Raw genomic sequence first — 16722 nt, 5'->3', positions numbered from 1 at the left:
TATCTCGAGGTGCTCCGTTTAAAAATTAATAGTTCAGTAATATGGAATGATAGTTAAAATGCATGTCTAAAAGTGCTCCATCTGGCTTGTATAGATCTAATCCGTTTTCTGATAATTAATGAAACTTGCAACAGTTAAAAATATGCCGCGATTTTTTGTTTTAAAAAAGTTAATTAATGTGTAATATGGAATGATAATGAACATTCCTGTCTAAACTTGTTCCATTTAGCTCACATCAACCTTTATCAACTAGAACTTGTCAGAGCTCACAAATAGGTCAGATTTTTTTTTATATTTATCCAAAATGTAACAGTTAAGTATTTAACGAAAGACTACGCTTTATTAAACTCGTTATTATATCTATCATAGGTAAAACCAAATGTTTCAAAACGAATAAAAAAACTGCTTCAAGCCATCAGCTCTGGGATTTCTTTTTAATTTTAAATGTGGTAATTTTTTAACATTTTTTCAAACATGTATCTTCAGTCAAAAAGTGTCGTTAAGCAGTTTTCATTTCCGGTTTGAAGAAAATAAATTCTCTCAGCCTTATGCAACATACTTTAAGTTTGCAGGGGCGTTATTTTACCCAGATCCGTTACAAAAATATCCGACAATTTCGACATGTCCCTTCAAAGCTCTTTTTCAAAAAACAAATCAAAAATGCATTTCTCATTTCGCGAAACAAGTTACACTTCTTCATTCTCTGAAGGAAAAAAAATATCGAAACAACTCTTTACTACCTATTTGTGTTACATCACATCCCTAGTATCACACGGCTAAGGATTTCTATAGCCTTATCGAAAACCTCTCCCATTCTTTTCGCATTCCTGAACTTCAATATACCTGGATAAAAGTAAAGAATGCAAACGAACATTGCCAAAGGTGTGACGCGTGGGAGGGTTGCTTCGGGAGCATCTAATTCCAACTATTTTTTTTTTCTTCCTCGCCTCTCTGTGCTCCCACAGACTCATCGATCGCCGCAATAGTTTATACTGGAAGAGTCATTTTTCTTTATCGAAGGGGGCACAAACAGCTCCGTATCGTTGAAGTGCTCTAGTAAAAGCTGTCTTGGCTCCCTGCGGCGATGCTTCAAAGGATTCGTCTCTGGGTCTATGAGTATTGACTTGCAATTTGGCGAGTTCTTATTGCCTTTTGAAATTGGAGAAAGATGTAAATTTTTGCTTTGGTTTGAAACTGGTCTTATTAAAAACAGTAGTATTCTATACAAAAGTATGCTTTGCTCGAGAAATTTATTGGAAAATATAGTTAGTATGATATTTGACATAAAAAATTGTTTATGTGATTGAAATTAAAGATCGGACCTTTGAACAGTATTTCAAAAAGTGATACATAGTTAGTTTAATATATACAAGGAGTTTTCATCAACAGTTGCTCTTGAAATTTAATAAATTTTGGACATAAAATATCATGTTTACATTGACGAAAAAGAAAAAATAGTTCTTTTTCTTGCAGTTTTGTAATTTTATAAATAATAAATTTTCAGGTTTGTCATTGATTTGTCATATTTAATAAAATAAATAATCAATACTTGAACACTATTTTTTTTTTATCCAAGCAAAAGTCAAATCTAAAAAAATGCTTCTTGAAAAATTTAAATTTTAAAAACTCATTTCATTTTTTTAGAACTGCTTTTAGTTCACTAACCGTTGAAGACTTAGATTCAACTTCTGACTATAACTGAGTATGCTTTCATTTTTTATGATTTTATTTTACTTTATATTTACCAATCAGTTTTGCCGATCGATTACATATTAGGTTTAATTCTTTTGGCGAAATTCGTGTGCTTTGGAAAATTTAAGATAGTAATCTCCTCAACTTGAAGAAATGTTATCTCGCAGCTTTTGCTCGAAAACGGTTTCGTCAAAAATGTCTAAAAAAAATCATACTTTTGAGTCATGAGTTCATATTTCCACCTTTTTGAGATTTTTTTAATAAAGTTTTCCGTATCCATTTTTTTTATTGCAATGTGACTATTTTCACGAAAAGAAATATTTTTCTGGTAAAGAAACTAATATGCAATATGCGTCCAAAACATCTTTTATGTTATTACTATGACCTAACAGATTGTAAGTTGCTTAAACGGAGAAAGAAATTCTGGTAAAACTATCGTACTGAGTGGCAATGACATTTATGGTAAGAATAAGACATAGCTCTGGCTAATGAAACCAAATTATACGGTATTTAAACCATTCATTTGGTAATTTTTCCATTCATATGGCAACGATTTATTGTCAATTTTGGTCTTCAATTCTTATATCTCCACATTTAGTAAAAAATACAGAATTGGAAAATAAATTTAACCGAATAAATGTTTTTTTCATGCTTTAAAGTATCACGATAAAATTACCAAGTTTAATCACATCTTAAAAAAGCATGATTTATTAGTAATTTTAACAAAATCATGATCAAAGCTCTTCGGTAAAAATTATGGCGTATTATAGTAAAAAGCCAGAAAGCAGGTAAATTTTATCATATGCTGATGAGTTGACCATACCTTTTCTTTCAGCGTAGTTTTAGCATATTTCATGCTAAAAATATGAGTGCAAAATTTTTATTATCTTTATCATATAAAAATAAAACAAAGCAGTTTGGTTGACTCCAGAGCGGGAATTAAAGTAAAATAACTTTTAATATAAGCAGAAAATCGAAATTGAAATAAATTCCCTCATTTCCCTAAACCATTTTGGCAACAATGTCATTTTCCCATCATTCTTCTTTTAGAGAATTCAAGGGAAGCCTTGCTAAATCTCAGGTGTCGGTGAATAAAAAGAATTCTTTTTCAAAGTCACAATTGGTTTTCAAAAAGCAGAAATAAATAGCACTTTTGTCCTATTCGTTGCTTCCGGTATCGTTTGCATAGAAAATAAATTGGAATTCGCGTTCTCTTTTTACTGTTTCTTTTAGACATTTTTGTTTTTATTCTGATGTAAATGCCACCATCTGATGCTCCTATTACTCTTGTTTCCAGTTTTGAACTTTGCCTTTTTGAAACTATTGGATATGACCCTACTTTTTTATTTCGGATCTAATTTTTTTATACCATTTTCGACTGCTTTGAGAATTATATTCATGATTCATTGTTAAAGGTAATTACATTATTTGAATAAATGTTATTAAAGAAAACATTAAAATTTATTTTATTTGTTCGAAAAAAAGAAACACATTTTATTTTATCTTTTTTAACGTATAACTCGTTTATTTAAGTTTTCTATGGTATTGAAAATACGAGAAAACAATTAAAAAAAGAACTTTGCAAATTTGATTAACATTAGTTTATACTCCTTGTAATTAAAATTGGTATTTCTGGGTCACATTCTCTACATTCGTCGCCTTAGCAACTATGTGACAAGGCCGTTACGCTTCTCATTTTTGTTAACACGGCAGGTAAGGAATAACTCATAACTTTATATTATTATAATATTATTTTAATAATAACGTAATGGCTCGGAGAAAAAGTGAAATTTCGTGGATATATTATATTTTTATATAATTATATATTATTTATTATATTATATTATTTATTATATTATATTATTTATTATATTATATTATTTTATTATATTATTATATTTTTAATGATTATATTTATTATATTATACATTAATTATATTTATTAATCATCATAATCATTTTCCAACAAGGCTCTTGCAAAAGGACACAAAAATGACCAAGATTTGAAAATAAATTCAAGAAAAATGGTAGGAGATGGAAATGTATTGTTTGCTGGATTATGTTAATGAAGCTCTCTTTCTACCTCTAGATTTCAAATTTAGTTTCTAAGTTCTTCAGCAGATGTAGCTGCCGACTAAAAAAAACCTATGAAACGATGCTTTTTGTGGTATTTTGTTGTATGTCAGACCATTCCATCTGGAATATATTTGCACATGCATCAATTAATTTTATCTACTGACTCCACGTTGTAGCTAAAAATAGTGATTATTTTGAAAGAAAAAAGTCTTATATAGTTTTTTCAGTTGTCAGCGTCATCTGTTGTAAAAATTTGTAACTTATTTTAAAACTTGACGGAAATACATTACTGACTCTCTTAAACAGTACGCAGCAGACCCATATCTCCTTCTGTATTTTTTTTTAAATTTTAATTTATATTGTCGGTCATTTTTGAACACCAATTTTACAGTATTAGGAAACTTAATGCATAAAAACTCAAATTTTGTAGTTATAAAAGATGGCTTCTGTGCCTTAATACTATTAATATTAATTTTCATAGAACCAAAATGGTGGTCTGCCTTTGCTAACTACATCATTTGCTCTTTTATACGTTGAGCTATGCTTTAATATTCTATTCTTTACATTCGAATATTTTTGTTCGACTATTAAATATCATTTTTAATTATTTCGAAATAAACTCAAATAACAAATGAATTTCTTAGTGATAATAAGAGCAGAGATTCTTTTTTTAAATTATTTGTAATTAAACTAACCCATTTTAACTTATTCTAAGCTAACCATCCCTAAAACTAATTGAAATAAAAAATGAGCTATTGTGCCAAACCAACTTAATAGAGAATTGGTACTAATTAATTTAAGAAAAGCGTAAAAAAGACACCAAACTATAATTGACGCCAATGATTCTTAACTAAATTTGGTATTATGTACTAACTGAAATAAAAATAATAAACTACGTAGTATAAAACAAAAAAATGAAGAAATAATACTAATCCATTTAGAAGAAAAATTAAAAAATCGAAATGTCAGTTTTGACACCAAGGATGTTCAATTAATTTTGATGATAGGTACTTATTGAAAGTAAAAAATATATAATGCAAAGCAAAATTAATGAAGCAATGGTATAGCAAAATTAATAAAGCAAATTTATTTAAGAAAAAAGGAAAAAATCGTCATACCATGTTTGACGAAAATGATACTCAAATAAATTTAGTAATAATTGTTAATTGTAATAAAAAGCATACACAATGTATTAGAAAGAAATTTATAATTGTGATTATAAATTTCTTATGATTATTAAATAATTATGATTCTCTTAGGAAAACGTAAAGAACTAAAATAATATTATTGACGGCAATGATGCTTAATGATTGTTGGTAATGTTCACTACAGATATGATAATTGGTGCCGCTTAAATAGGTACCAATTATACTAATATAGGTAAGAAGTATTTCATGATTAAATTAATTGGCTATTAAAACCCCATGAATACTGACTATTTTTCTTACAGATATTGTGGAAATAGGCTTATTACGGCCCCTCGAGGATATAATTACGGTAGAAAATTGCTTAACTGTGGTAAATTTAAAATATCATGAGTTGGCCTTGAGCAACAGATATTGAATACAGGTAATCATTATTTTGATCAGATATGAGCATCTAAAAACGTGTAATTTGTCAATTCTAATGACGTAAAGTCATTGGAAAAGGTAACGAATAATAAAGAAATTAAAATAAAATTTTGAAATATTTTAGCTTTATTAATTATGTCCGTATTTGTCTTTCAGTTTTATGCATGTTTCAAAGTGCTGTTCTGTACTAATTTTGATTATTTAATTCCTTTTTTTCACCCCTTACGAAGAAAGGGTATTAAACTACTTAAAAAAAATTATGCGTTCTTATTACACTTAAAATGCAAGCAATGAAGCTAAAACATCGTTGTACAAATTAGTTTCTAAAAACAGGATATTTCAAACAACGTCGTATCTTAGTTTGTACGTGCTAATCTGAATGAAATCAAGTCAAACTACTGACCCAATTTCCATTGCATTTAAGACAATAACAACGCTATTTGATTTTAAAATGATGACGCGACTAATTAAATACACGCTGGAGCAAGTTTATCACTATTTTTAAAATATTTTATAACTCTTGTCGATTATTAATAACAATAAAATTATTTAAATAGGATATCTGTAGTTGCATAGTAAGTTAAGTACGAAAAAGGAAGATAAAATACTGATACTGATGAAGGTTTTATATTATATACAGCCGCCAGCAGATGATTTGACACCAGTGCCCTTTGACTTTTGAATTCGATCCTCGAATTCTCCCTACACTGTTTAAAATTTCCCGAAAAAAAGGTTAAATAACAATTTATTGAATGGTTATTTTACCATATTTAATAAAAACAGTCAAATAACCATCAATAAAATGGTAATCAATCTGTTAAGTTTGAGAAAAATTGTTTATTAACTGCTTTCCCCTAATACGATTGAACAACCAGAATTTTATCGCAACAACTAGAGCAACCTATTGAAGCTACTTAGTTCTTTGCAACTGCGTGCATATCATAACCGAGCGGGCTTACCTGTCAATCTCATGACCGACAGAATTGGAGTTCGAATCCTAGTGTTGACACTACAATATTCCCTTCAACGAAATGATGAATTTTTCTTACATTTACTTTATTTTTTGACCTTACGAAAAGCCGAGCTCCTATGTCTAGTTAAATAATAATTTTTTTTTTACGTTTTTGAAAAATGCTAGTTGTAAATGGTAAAAAAACCATATAGTTTTGTATTCATGGTTTTATAACCATGCTTTTTGTTAATGGTTTCAAAACCATAAAGTAAAAAAATGTTCTTTACCGTAAACTTTACGGTTAATCAGATGGACAGACAGCTGCCAGTTATTTTACCATAATTTCAAAATGAAAATTTTAACAGTGTAGTCCCTTCTGCCCATTGGACTGTGCTTTTCTTGTGCGTGACTCGGGGCCTTGTGACTGTGAGTCAGCTATAGCTTGACTTATTTTTGTAGTTTTGAGCTTTGTCTTATAGTAGCAATGAATAATCTGTTTCTGTCTTAATGGTCTGGAGAAGGGAACTCAATTTCTTAAGTTATAAACAGCTAATCCATTTATAATTAATGTATTAATTATTTTAATCTTAATTTTTTTTAAATCAAAGATTAGACTGAAATAGAAATTCAAAGCTGAAATCAAAGATTAGACTGAATGGTAGCCAGAATTTTAATGGTGATTTCTCTCCGATTTCATTAACAATCACAATGTTTTTAGTGTTTGTCTCAAACCGTATTTACTTCACAGAGAAGGATATAGCCATTGATATGAAGCAGAGTAGTTCTCAAGCGATCACTTAGGATCGAACCACAGTTTTGGACACAAAAACATCTCTAACCTTAGACGCAGATAGTACCGTCGTCATCCCTTTCATACATTTTTTCTGACGCTCTAATTACAAGTAAAAATATATTTTGACGATTATTAATTATAGAAAACAGTCTAATAGTTGTTGACGTATGTCTGCTTAGGCAGAGGGTGTGCGATTGTTCTTGTTTTTCCAGTGGCGCCATCTATGGCCAAGAATTCGACTTCTGACACACCATACGTCTCACCCGTTTATAGGGCGGACCCATTCATACATCCATTCATTCATCCACAGATCGTAATTTTGACCTGAATCAGAGAACGATCGATCTCCAATCCAGTACCCCCAGAGGTATTGATTTGTTATGGGAACATGGAGGACTTTTGCGATTCTACAGATTTAACGTGCATCAGTCACTTTACTACACGGGGAGTCTTCGGGCGGCGGGGTTTGAACCCACGAACTCTAGTCTAATAGTTACTAAACATATATGTTAGATTATCGGAATTACATTTATGCTAAAATATTAAATTTAAAAAAAAGTAGTTTGAAAAAAAAGATTCAATTCATATTTAAAAATTCACCAATAATTGGGTTTGTTAATTAAAGAAATTTCAATGATGAATAACTGTTTCTCTTAGATCTAAATAAGTGCAAATTTGAAAATTTATTGTTTGGAAGTGAACCATGTTCGGAAGATTTTACCTTTAACGTAGAAAAAGACAACGATGTTTTATGCTGCATTTCATAACTATAAATTTATAAAACACTAAATATAATATTTTTCACGTTATTTTGAGCTAAAATTATACAATACACTAAAAAAAAGTATAAAAAAATATGTTTAATGAAAATTCTGCTTGAAAGGGTTAACCACTGAGTCAACATGTCACGCTTTTTTAAAAAATGTATTGAAATCAAAAAGCATTTTATTTTTCCCTAAAATAACTTCAGAATTTAAAGTTTAAATCCGATGATCATAATAAACCCTAGTAAAAGATAAATTCAATTTTCTTTTTTGAAATACCAAGAGATTTTTTTCAATTTTAAAAGCTCGCAGCACATAAAAAGCAAATTCAGAAATAAATGATTTTACTCAATAAGCTACTTCATTATATTCACGTTGCTTGACTTACGATGTCAAAGAAATAAAAATATAAATAGTTATAGGCTGAATACATGAGCATCCTATAACCATGGAGTTCGCCATCAAAAAGATATTAATGGGAGATTTTTTTAAAATTGATTTAGATGTTATAGCTCTTAAGCACTATATGAATGTAAGTTTTTCTTTGAGGAAAATGTCTGTAATAAGCCTGATAGTAAATAAATCCTTTTTGGAAAGTAGTTTCATGTTTTCAGTTATTGGTTTTCAATACTTAAGTAAATGTAACAGTTCTTCTTTTTATTTTCAAACGTTCTTTTTTGTTGTATTGAATTTTTGTGAATGTTTTTCGACATTTAATTACACAATTATACTGATTTTTATAATTTTTATCACGTATAAAAAATAAGCAAAATGTGTGGTTTTTCAGTATTTTATAAAAATCTTTTTAGTTTTTAAATTGCATATTTTTTCTTTTTAAAATACATAATAGCTATGTTAAGCCAAAATACATTATAATAAAAGTTGTTTGACAATCATCAATATCTCAATAAACTTAATACAGATGGACGTATTATAGAATATAAATATACTTATTATAGAATGAATTAATGATTATTTCGAAGAATATTTTTAATTAAAAATAAGCATTCTGTTTAAAACTAAAGTGCATTAAATGATATTTTAACATTGAAATAAATGTTTCCTCTCACCTTTGAGCAAATTAAATGTGTTTTAACATGTTAATCAAATTTGAACACAGTTTATGAAATAAATGGGTTTTTGAATGCGAGCACATTTCAATAGAAGGTTAGAGAGCTTTAAGGAATGATTTAAAGAACTTTTTAAAATGAGACAAAGTATTTTATTTAAATTCAAAGTAGAACAAAATATAGTTCAACGTTAAAATATTCCTAATATTTTTTAGTACTTTTAAGCATATAAAATTTATAAATCACTTTTAAACACATGTCATGAATAAAATTTTGATTTTCAGTTAGATTACTCCTCAATATATGGATTAAAAAAACTTCAAGCTTATGCCACTCCAAAGGCAGTTTTTAGGATTTTTTTTATCAAATAAAGCGAAACATTTTGTTAAAAATCTAAGAATATTGGGAAATATTTTGACATAAGAATATCATGAAACTTTTTGTTACTTTTAAGCATTCTGAAATACATAAATCACTCTTAAATGGATTTCGTCAATAAAATGTGTTCTTTAATCAGAATACAGATCAATTGTGAAAAGAAAATTTTAAACTACTCATTTTTCAAAAGACTATATTTAATATATTCATCAAATAGCATAAATTATTTTATTCTAAATCAAAACCTATCAAATAATATTCAAACACGAAATTATTTACAAATTTTTCTGAATACAAAAACTGCACGCTCGAACATTCATTAACGTCTAGATAAAACACTTTCATTTGTTCTAAAATTTATCTGAAAATTTTTTTCAAGATAAAGCAAAAAAATTCTTTTTATGTTAAGGTTTACTAATCAATAGTTTCTAACATATTTTCTTTATCCTTTGAACACATTTACGAAGCACTGTTAACTCACGATGTGACGTGTTGGTTCAAAGGAACAAGAGTTTCAAAAATACAATAATGCTAACGATTTTTCTAAAGGTCAACTTTCAATAAACTTAACATGAATTGATTTTAAATATAAAAACACGTGTATTCAAATTAAAACTTGATATTAGATTCATGAGACATGCAAAATTTCTCAATTGAAGCTGTACAAAATTGACAGTTTATTTATAAATAAAGTTAAAATTCTTTTTCTGAAAAATACTTAATTTTTTAAAAATTTTAATCAACTCTTAACGAAAAAATAAATAAATACAACAAACTAAAAGAGATGCTTAGAGTATAGGGATGATTAATGTTTTACCCTTTCTTGTTTAAGTATTTAAACTTTTGGAACGAAAGGTAGAATAATTTGCCTCTAACTAATTTTTGAATCGACACATCCAGCTGTTGCTACCATATGTAACATATGTATACCATATGCAAACCAGATGTATGCCATATGCAAATCAGTTAAAACTTGGTTTCAACGGAGAAATTATATAGTTTAGTGAGTTTCAATTCTGAAATCCACAAAAATATGTTCTAATAGGTAAGTGGTATGAATTTCTTTTTCTTTCTTTGTTTTATACGGCAAAATCTCAGTTTAAAATCTCGTTTCCGCTGAAATTCTTTTAGTTTAAATTTTGAACCAATATTTTACAAATTTCTGCAACTAAAAAAGTACAGATTATTTTTGAGACTAAATTCATTTTAAACTTTTTTTTAGGAAAAAATAATTTGACGAATAAACCAAAAGGGAAACATTCAATTAAATACAGTTGAAATAAACTGTACGATTAGTTATAATGAATTAATTATAATTATATAATTATATGATCATAATTAACTAATTATAATTAAATCATTAAATGTAAATAATCCTGAAAAATTATTTGTAATTAATTATAATTATTAACACAAATTATTAATTAATTAACTTAAATTAAATAGTTTTTACACCGTACTAACTATAGTAAATCTTTATAGATTCCCCCTATGAGCAAAATTCTATAGAGTTGTCGAAATCTAACGCGTAACACATTAGGCCTCAGTGACAACTTATGACAAAAGAATAAAATAAACTCTTTAATTAATCTTTCACTAATAAATAAATACTTCTTTTAACAATCTGTTGTCCCAAGGTGCACAAATTTTTTTCATCGTTTTTAATTTAACTGGGGAACAAAGTTTATGTAGCATTTACATAACTGCTTAATCTTGCCAAATTCGGATATGGGGATTTTCAATTATGGGGATTCATTTTAAAATTTTTCATGCTCCTAAAGTTATACATTTTTAAAGGACATTTTTGGTTTATTTTATGTCTAAATTTACAGGTTTAAAAACGTTATATATAACAATGGGTTGCGTGAATGATGCTACAATTTTCTAAGGGAGTTAGAGATCACCATTAGGATTAAAGTTTCATAGGAACTTTTGCCCAGAAATCTCGAAGCAGATGAAGAAACAGTTTATAATAAGGAAAAAGGACATTTCTAGCCATGAAGTTTTAATGCTGATGAATTTGATGTTTTGCCTTTGAAGTTTTAATGCTGATGATGTGCTCTAACTCCCTATGCCATTTTAATCCGGATGGTGAACCCTAAACCTCCCTAGAAGTTAGTCGGATCATTTACGCGACCTTCTGTTACATATAATTTTCTAAACTTGTCCATTTCGACAAAAAAATTAGACTAAAAATGCCATTTGAAAAACTGGAGCTTGGACAGAGAAACTGGTTACAGATTTGAAAGTAGAGTTGCAAAAGCATGAAAGATCTGTTAAAAGAAATCTCATGCAACTGAAAACAAAACAAAAAATATATTTGTTCTCCAATGTTATTATTCCAACTAAATACATATCTATCCACATGATGAAAATCCGTCATTTAACAGTCACCAGCAGGTAAATGTCGGAAATATATATTACGATCATTAACTGATTATCAAAAAATGACTGCGTTCTGTCAATGACGGTGCAAATGATGCCAATATGTGTTATTATATCCTACTTTTTTCTTAAATTGATTTAACTTTTGCAACGAGTAACAATTTATTTAGAAAAGCAATTTTAACTGCTTCATTTTCTACTTAAAATAGGAACAGTAAAAAATTTTAAAAATATTTGAGTTAGGATCAAAAATAAAATGCTTTATGATATTTCATTAATAAGCGAATCTTCCAAGAAATCAGTAATATTTCCTCAAAATTTATACTCTTTTAGTGTATGAAGTCTTTTAATTAATTTTTTAAATATTTTTTCCGATTAAAACACCAACGTTTATTTTTAAATTGAATACTCTTTAAATAAGTAGTAATTTATTTTCAAACAACTTTTCTTAACCAATTCATTTCTACGTTTTACCATGTATTTGAAACAGTAAAATATCTAAAGTATTTCAGTTTGAGTCATAAATAAATTCCAATATTTCCTGTATGTACTATATGTACTATATTGTACTATTCAAATGACTTTTTTCAAGTTACTTTTATTTACTTTCTTAAATTACTATTCAAACTAAACCTACGTTTTCCTAATTGGATGTACTATTCCAAAAAGTAATAAATCATTAAGCAAAGCAACTTTCAAGGAATTCTTTAACTATATTTTAATTTTTTTAATACTTAAATAGTACCAATAGAAAAATTAACAAACTTTCCTGTAAAGACAAAAATAAAACTTTTATAAAGTTCTATAAATATTTTGATAACAAGAAAATCCTCCAAACAATATGCAATATTTTGACAAAAGCTATTCTTCAAAAATTCTTTTAATTTGCTTTTTTCCAATTAGGTAAGCAATCGAAATAAATAAACTAACGATTTCGATTGAATGTAGTAGTAATCGATTTAAAAAAGCTATTTTAAAGCAATTTTTAACTATATTTTTGCATTTTACTATACATTTAAGACGAAACGGCAACACCAAAAAACCAATAATTATTTTAGGTTAAGTGATAGAGAAATTTCGTTACTTCCTGGATCTTACTAATGAGTTTAAAGAAAACCTTTTCAAATCAATTATTTTCAAACTACTTTTAATTATTTTTCCAGTTTAACAAACTAGTATTTTTTTTAAAAATTAATATTGCTCTCTCTATGCGCAACTATTCATCAAATAAGGCAGTTTTTAAACAATTTAATTCAATTTTACGCTTTAACTATTTAAACAAAAGCAGGAAAAATTTCTAAAAGCAATTATACTGACTTAAATCTATATCCTAAGTAAGATCAAAGCTCATTTAATTCTCTAAAAATAATTTAATATTAAAAGATTACAGTAATTTGCTTCGCATTAAAAATTTATTTTATAAATCGGTTTGTTAAACACTTTTAACATGTCATGATTTCATAATTTTGTTTGTTATAAATTTTTAACGAGGACACGGAAAAAAAATTATAATAAAATTACAGCACTATATTGTAATGATATTTCTCGCAAAAGGAACTATAATTCAGATTAATAAGTAGAAAATATACGATATTTAAACCATTCATTTAGTAATTTGTTCGTTCATATGATAATGATTTACCGGAAATTTTGGTTTTCAAAATTACAGTTTTTATTACCACACATTTAGTAAAAATTTAAAACTAGAAAGTAAATTTACCTAATAAATGTCTTCAATGCATTTCTCTAAGAATTTATGATAAAATTACCAAATTTTCTACATTTACCAAACTTTATCACGTATTAAAAAACCAGATTTTATTGTTAATTATACCAAAATCAGAACCAAATCTCTTCACAAAAATTACCGAGATTTTCAGTATTGCCATAGTGCCAGAAACAAGGTAAGTTTTACCATAATCTGATAATTTCGACCATACTTTTTTCTCATTATAAGGTAAATTAAGATTTTTGATTAAATCATTTAAATTTTTTACTTTCTTTGTACAGTTAATATATTTAGAGAGATTTAATTTTTCTCTGAGATGATTTCTAACCCAAGAAAATTTAATTTTGGAAATTTATTTAAATTTGGAAATTTAAATTAAATCCGATATTCCTTTTTGATACCAGTTGTTTTGATTACGTTGCACATTAAAGGGCTATTAACGACATTCTAATAGTCATCTTTATTGGAGATACAGGAGTGTACTACACTAGCACAATTTAGAACGGAGGACAGATGGTGGTTGCGATCACCTCCCCGACCACAACCGATTTTTGCTCTGAAACCCCCGATAATTTTACATTAGAGAAGATTTCTAACCATTAAGACAAGATTGAAGAAGATGTAGTCAGATCAGATACGCAAGATTTAGCACGGGAAATCAAACGGAGGTCCAAACTGTGTTTGACGAAAACGGAACCCAGTACACCGATAATTCATTTTATTGTCTTAAGAAAAGCACATATTTTCTTTTTTTAAAGACAAAATTAAAAATAAAATACTAAATAAAATGTAAAATAAATTTTTATAAATGTTCAAAAATAAATTTTTTTAGGTTTTTTTTATTTTATTGATTTTTTTTCAAAAACTACACAAAATATATCAGTATTTACCCATGCTCCTATAAAATGTAAAGGGTAAGGGGCAAACAGACTGGTTTCTTTCCAAAAACACTAATACCGTTAACCCTGGGTAAAATCTTATCCAGGAAATGGATTTCATGTCCCACGAAAAAAAATTTAAAAATAAATTGAACTAGTTTTTAATATCTAAAGAACACGAAAGTGTTTTTGTTGTAGAAATATTTTAAAACGCAATTAAATGGAAATTAAGTTACATCAATATCCTCAATATCCAAACATACAATACCCGATCTAATGGTCTCCATTTCAAGAAAATCTTTTGAATCTTATTGAACAATTTTCCCAAAAAAATCTGTTTAAAAGCGTATACAAATTATTATATCAATCGAATCATTTCCTTTCTCAATAATATGAATAACTTACATTTTAATAGCATCTTAATTCAGTTGATCTATTATAAGATATTCTTTATACTTCACACATGACTTTCCAAATAGAAATTTAAAATTCCTATAGTCTCAAACAATTTTCATCGCTCATTTAATCCATTCTCATTTCAACAGAACACATTAGTGAGAATTTCTCGAAGAGATGTGAAATTTCATTCATCCACCCACACTGAGAGTCAACGTCTCTTCTCTAACCACCACCCCTCATTTACCCTCATCAATAGTAAACATAAAAACGATCCCTTACCTTTAATCGTCTGCGATGCTGATACGGGGGTCTTCTGGAATAAATAATCTCACACTATAAGCATTTTTAAAATCACTTCACAGAGCCTTCCGGCTCCCCCCAGTTCTGAACGGAAAATTCCTCAATGGGAGAAATACGGACGACGTTCAGAGATGGGGAGAATGTCTCCCATGGTTTTCCAGGGGCTGCCTTGCTGGATGCTGATGCCGGAGCGGCCGTGGCGCAACCGGAGCCGCGCAGACCGGGGATGAAGTGGATAGCGCGCGCCCCCATCTGCCCACGTTTGTAATTCGTATAGGAAGCACTCAGACGATCGCGTTGTGGTGATTTTTGTTCTGTAATTAAAATATTTAATGAAGATGAAGACGTTGGTGAACTTCAACTATTTCTTCGTTCTCAGGTTTTTCCGGTGCTTTATTTAAACAGTACAAGTTGTGGAACAAAAGACGTACATTAAATAAAGGAATAAGTTTTTCTTTTACTGAAACAATTGTAAGGAATATTTAGTTATTAGTAATTGAAACGTATTAAGTTATAATATAAAATGCGTGGGTTTAATAATGGTTTTAGTTTGTTTGTTTTTTGGCTATATGGGAAAAGCCATTAGAGATATTTAAAATTAGATAATTATTTGACGATATCAGATAATGAATAGCTATGAATAAATGATTGTACAGAAATTTGACAAGGAATACTATTGCTACGGAAATAACCGTGGAAAATACTAATTAATAGTAATTAAAATATACTGAGTTACAATATAAAATATATGAGTTGTTTGATTATGGCTTTATTTTTTATTTCTATTACTGAATTAGCTGCACATATATTAAAAATTTAAAAGCTATAAGATGACTTCAAATAATGAATGGTCATAAATAAAAGATTGTAAAAAAGTTTAAAGTATTAAGCTATTACTACTTGATAAAATTACAATATAAAAAAAGATAAATAAATAACAATTTTTACAGTTGGACTAAAATAACTGTAGAAAACTTTGAAATATGAGTTATTTTATTTAAAAAAATATTAATTATGTGTAATAAGCCCCATTTAATATTATCAAACAAAACAATTATTTTAACTGAGAGAATTGTTTGCATTTCTCTGCCAAATCAGTAAATATCTTTGAAGTATAACACTGTAACCTTTTAAAAGATTTAGTTGTAGTATAAGAAAAGTTAAATTACGTATTTTTAGGGGGAATTTTTTTATTCGCGTTTTTTAAAATACTATAAATTGTTCTGAAAATAAAGGTAAATTATAATAAAATTATGCAATAAATGGTGAGGGTTAATGTACTCAAAGACAGCTAATTCTACAAAGATCATTTCAAATTTTTTTTTAAGTTTAAGGATTTTTGGAGTCATTACGTAGTTCAACTTAGATCATATGGCAGTCTTAGTTTATAAAGAATTTCGAGTAATGATATTTGAATTCGATTAAAAATAAACCAACAGGTAAGAGTAGAGAAAACTTTATTAAATTGATTAAAACTTGCATAATGTCTCATAAAGCATTATTTTGATCCTAATCTATTGTATGCTCCATACTTTTTTGTTCATTAAAAATTATAATAATTATTAATTATTTTTCTTAGAAGCCATTAGTAATAATGCAAAAATTATATTTTAGCATATATAATAACATACAGAAATTTTTAATTATTTTTAAACAAAAAAAATATATATATCAAAAATATCATATGTAATTGTTTCAAAATAAGCTATTTTAAAGCTTTTTTTATAATACTATC

The 16722-nt window shown here is 27.7% G+C and overlaps 1 protein-coding gene across 11 annotated transcripts in view; it reads right to left on the bottom strand.

Annotated features, from left to right (window-relative positions):
• Nucleotides 1–15185, bottom strand: part of LOC107442885 (coiled-coil domain-containing protein AGAP005037) — a 301042-nt gene extending 285857 nt beyond the window's left edge. For all 11 annotated transcript variants that reach the window (XM_071182301.1, XM_071182305.1, XM_071182308.1 and 8 more), the window contains exon 1: nucleotides 14967–15185. The gene's annotated coding sequence lies outside the window, so the exon portion shown is untranslated. The remainder of the gene's footprint in view (nucleotides 1–14966) is intronic.
• Between the last annotated feature and the right edge of the window lie 1537 nt (nucleotides 15186–16722).

Source organism: Parasteatoda tepidariorum, chromosome 6 (assembly GCF_043381705.1).
Source record: "Parasteatoda tepidariorum isolate YZ-2023 chromosome 6, CAS_Ptep_4.0, whole genome shotgun sequence".
In the NCBI taxonomy this organism is placed as follows: Eukaryota; Metazoa; Arthropoda; class Arachnida; order Araneae; family Theridiidae; genus Parasteatoda; species Parasteatoda tepidariorum.
Note: the sequence above shows the minus strand (reverse complement) of the source record. Positions and strands in the feature narration are given on the sequence as shown.